At 51.8% G+C, this 4,867-nt stretch overlaps 1 non-coding gene across 1 annotated transcript; it reads right to left on the minus strand.

The window, feature by feature from the left end:
• Positions 1–4,177: 4,177 nt before the first annotated feature.
• Positions 4,178–4,250, minus strand: trnak-uuu (transfer RNA lysine (anticodon UUU)). The gene has a single exon. It is a non-coding gene; the product is annotated as a tRNA-Lys (tRNA).
• Positions 4,251–4,867: the final 617 nt, after the last annotated feature.

Below are 4,867 nucleotides of genomic sequence, written 5' to 3' on the forward strand. Positions count from 1 at the left end.
AGTCTGTCGCTAAAAGTACAGTTTGCAACAATCTGATAATTTAGCAACACTGGAAGAGTGGTAGTGGTGAGGTGGAACTGAGGGTTTATTAGTGAATATTTGGAAACCAGAGTTGTGTTTTCAGACAATGTTGCTAACAGGCAGCACGAAGAGAAATGGGGATGTTTGTCCCTCAATCAGCATAACAAAAAAAGATAACCTGTTTGTATGCACGGTACAGGCATTGTTTGTGAACTACAACAATGGTTACACTTCAAAAGTACTTAATTGGCTGTAAAGGGTCATGCCGTCATTGTGAAAGATTTTTTTTATTTCAAAAATATACTTTCTTCATAAAATACTTTAATGGTCTGTACAGTTGGACATGCCATACATATGTAAACATTCCATTTGTTTGCATACCAAAAAACAGAGTAATCATTCCTATTTACAGGTCTGTACAATTACATTTTTAGCTGAGGCATCAGCAGAGCCCAAATGACTGCATGGGCCCCCTGTTCTTCTTTAGGCAGGCAGATGTTACATGGTGGTTTTTCCCCACTGTGCCTTGGCGGCAGCTGCCCCAAGCTTCAGCGCGTCCCTCAACACGTAGTCCTGGACCTTGAAATATGCCAGTCTGCAACACTCAGTCGCGGTCAACTCCTTCAGCTGGAAGATCAACAGGTTTCGGACCGCCCAGAGAGCATCCTTCACCGAGTTGATGATCCTCCAGGCACAGTTGATGTTCGTCTCAGTGTGCGTCCCGGGGAACAGGCCGTAGAGCACGGAGTCCCACGTCACGGCGCTGCTCGGGACAAACCTCGACAAACACCACTGGATTCCTCTCCAGACTTCTTCTGCGTAGGCACATTCCAGAAGGAGGTGTGTGACAGTCTCGCTCCCCACCCCCCGGCTTTGAGGGCAGTGTGCGGTGCGGCTGAGAGTCTGGGCGTGCATAAAGGATCTCACAGGCAAAGCCCTTCTCACCACCAGCCAAGCCATGTCTTGGTGCTTGTTGGAAAGTTCTGGCGATGAGGCATTCTGCCAAATGGCTTTGACAGTCTGCTCAGGGAACCGCTCGATAGGATCTGCCCTCTCCTTTTCCCAAAGGGTCTCAAGGACACTACGTGCTGACCACTTCCTGATGGACTTGTGGTCAAAGGTGTTTTTCTTCATAAATGTCTCCACGAACGACAGGTGATATGGAACGATCCAACTACTCGGAGCGTTTCGCGGCAGCGAGGCCAGGCCCATCCTTCGCAACACCGGGGACAGGTAGAACCATAATAAGTAGTGACACTTGGTGTTTGCGTACCGGGGATCCACGCATAGCTTGATGCAGCCACACACAAAGGTGGCCATCAGGGTGAGGGTGGCATTGGGTGTATTTTTTCCCCCGTTGCCCAGATCTTTGTACAGCGAGTTCCTGCGGACCCGGTCCATCTTTGATCTCCATATAAACTGGAAGATGGCCCGGGTGACTGCAGCGGCACAGGTTCTGGGAATAGGCCAGACCTGTGCCATGTATAATAGCAATGACAGTGCCTCACACCTGATGACCAGGTTTTTTCCCGCAATGGAGAGCGACCGTAGCTTCCATCTGCCCAGTTTCTGCCTCACTTTGCTGATACGCTCCTCCCAAGACTTGGCGCATGCCCCAGCCCCCCCCAAACCAAATACCCAGCACCTTCAGGTGGTCGGTCCTGACGGTGAAGGGGATCGAGGATTGGTCAGCCCAGTTCCCGAAGAGCACGGCCTCGCTCTTGCCTCGGTTTACCTTGGCCCCCGAGGCCCGTTCGAACTGGTCATATATGCACATGAGTATGTGCATGGACAGCTGATCCGAGCAGAAAACGGCAACGTCATCCATGTACAGGGAGGCCTTAACCTGCAGGCTCCCGCTGCCAGGAATAGTCACCCCTCTCAGGCTTGCATCATTCCTGATGGACTCAGCAAATGGCTCTATGCAGCACACAAACAAGGCAGGAGCGAGAGGGCAGCCCTGCCTGACTCCAGATCTGACTGGGAAGCTATCTGATTCCCACCCAGTGATTGAGACTGCACTGACAATGTTGGTGTGGAGCAGTCTGATCCAATTGCAGATTCCCTCCCCAAAGCCCATTTTGGAGAGAACATCTCTCATATATGTGTGTGATATCCTGTCAAAGGGTTTCTCCTGGTCCAGGCTGATCAGGCAGGTGTCCAACCCTCTGTCCTGCACGTAGGTGATCGTATCCCTGAAGAGTGCGAGACTCTCAGTGATCTTCCTGCCCGGTACAGCACAGGTTTGGTCAGGGTGAATCACCAACCCCAGAGCAGACCTGACCCTGTGGTGATTACCTTTGACAGAATTTTGTAATCCGCATTCAATAGTGAGATTGGTCTCCAATTTCTGAGTTCCTCCCTCTCCCACTTCCGCTTGTAGATGAGGGTGATGGTGCCTTTCCTCATGGATTCACTCATGGTACCTGCTCAAAGCATACTGACAGACACCTCCAGCAGGTCCTGGCCGATCAAGTCCCACAGAGCGGAATAGAGCTCGACCAGTAAGCTGTCGCTTCCGGGAGTTTTATTCTTTTCAAAGGACTCGAGGGCCTTCGTCATCTCGTCCAGAGATAGCGGCTGGTCCAGCCTCTCACGTGTTCTGTCATCTAAGACCTCCGTGATAGAGGACAGGAACGACTGGGAGGCCGTGCTGTCGGTCGGCTTCGCGTCATACAGACTGGCATAGAAGGATTTACAGATCCTCATGATGTCAGCCTGAGATGACGTTATCGAGCCATCTTCTTCCTTCAGGCTGCTGAGCACCTTCTGGAAGAAGAAACGTGAGCACGTCTTGTCCTGCTCCACCGAGCGGACCCTGGACCCGAAGATTATCTTGGAGGCCTCCGAGGCAAAGAGCGAGGCTTGCTGGCCCTTCACCTCCTTGAGGTCGGCCGTGACATCCAACCCCATCGTCTGCAGTAGGAGCAGGTTCTGCATACTTTCCTGGAGCTGGGACAGTTTTCTCCGCCTCTCTGTCGCCTCCTGAACACCTTTGAGGATGAAGAACCTCTTGATGTTCCCTTTTACTGATTCCCACCAGTCTGCTGGGGACTCAAAGAGGAGCTTCATGGTTCTCCAACCTGCGTAGTCCCTCTTGAGCTCCTCAATGTTTCCCGGGGTCAACAGCTTTGTGTTCAGCTTCCACGTTCCCTTACCAGCCTGCTGCTCATCCTGTAGGTGAGAGTCGGCCAGCAGGAGGCAGTGGTCAGAGAAGAACACTGGCTTGACATCGGTGGATCTGACCAAGAGCGTTTGGGACAAAACAGGTAATCTATCCTTGAGCGGATAGACCCGTCTGCCCATGACCAGGTGTATCTACGCTGCGCTCCGTCTACAGGGGTGCTGAAGACGTCGTGCAGCTTGGCATCTTTTACCGTGTCCATCAGGGCTCTGGATGTGGCGTCCAGTTTACTGTCCCCCCTGCCGGATCGTCCATCTGCATCAATGATACAGTTGAAGTCTCCGGCCAGAATGACCGACCTGGACGTAGCCAGCAACAGTGGAAGCTGCTACAGGACGGCCAACCGTTCACTCTCACCCACTGGGGCGTACACATTAATCAGTCTCAGGGGAGCATTCCTGTTCATGACGTTGGCGACAAGGAGGCGCCCGCCCACCACCTCCTTAACCTCGGAGATGGTGAAGTTGCCTCCTCGCAACAGGATACCCAGGCTGGAGGCGCAACTATCGTTGCCCCGACCAAATTGACGGCCCATGGCCCCACAAGCTCGACCATCCCCTGTAGCTGCTGAGGTGCGGTATCCCACACTCTTGCAGAAACAGGACATTGGCTTTAACATTGGCCAGGAAGGCCAATGTAGAAACACATCGCGTAGCCGATTTGATGCTACGCACATTGATGCTGGCACTATGTAATTGCAATGCCTCTCTCACTTTCTCCTTTTGAACAAGTGACGCTCTGGAGGTGGATCAGCAAAGTCCACAAGACCTTGAGGTGCAGGCACTGTATGCCATTCAGCCCAATGAATCTGCTCCACCTCTGTCTTGGCTGTGGAGTACAGAAATTGCACCTTAATTGAAATTAAACAATTCTACATGACTATTGTTTTATTAGAAAGGTTGCCACCTTTGAGAAGTTGTACATTTGCAGATATACTTTAAAGCACAGATATCAAGCAATAAGAAAAATGAACGCCCGAACAGGGACTTGAACCCTGGACCCTCAGATTAAAAGTCTGATGCTCTACCGACTGAGCTATCCGGGCTCTGAATGAATACGTTACCCACTGTCTATAAAACCTATAACAGTAGCCTTGTAATTGTTTTATGACTGAGTTATATTGGATGCTTCAATTCACCACAAAAAAAGCCACACAATACATGAAATGAAATGCATATCAAATTGCCGAAGATACCGAATAAATTTATTGCACAGAAGTCAATTCAAAAAGTTAGCTGCACTCAGGAAGAAGGCTAAGCTTCCCGTGACGGTTTGATGGGCGCCATGCTTGTTGCTGGCAGAAGGGCACAAAGGCGAGTGGAGCCGGCTTTTTTTTGCTTGGTGTGGCTTAAGACAGGCGCCATGTTAGTTATTGGCAGGGCCCCAGCCCGCTTCCGGCGGGCGCCATGTTTATTGCTGGCGCTCCAGAGGCAGGCGGCGGTGGCGGCACCGCGGCGTTTGGTTCGACGGTGGGGGGGGTTTCGATTATAGCCGCGGATTGCCGGTCCCAGACTCGCTCTTGGTACTGGTTTTACCGTTATTACATCGCTAAGTCAGTGAGGGATGAGCGCCATGTTTCGAGTTGGCAGGGCGCCACGAACGGTTCCTGGCAGGCGCCATGTTAGTTATTGGCAGGGCCCCAGACCGCTTCCGGCGGGCGCC

The sequence above is a fragment of the Chiloscyllium punctatum genome, chromosome 45 (genome assembly GCF_047496795.1).
Source record: "Chiloscyllium punctatum isolate Juve2018m chromosome 45, sChiPun1.3, whole genome shotgun sequence".
In the NCBI taxonomy this organism is placed as follows: Eukaryota; Metazoa; Chordata; class Chondrichthyes; order Orectolobiformes; family Hemiscylliidae; genus Chiloscyllium; species Chiloscyllium punctatum.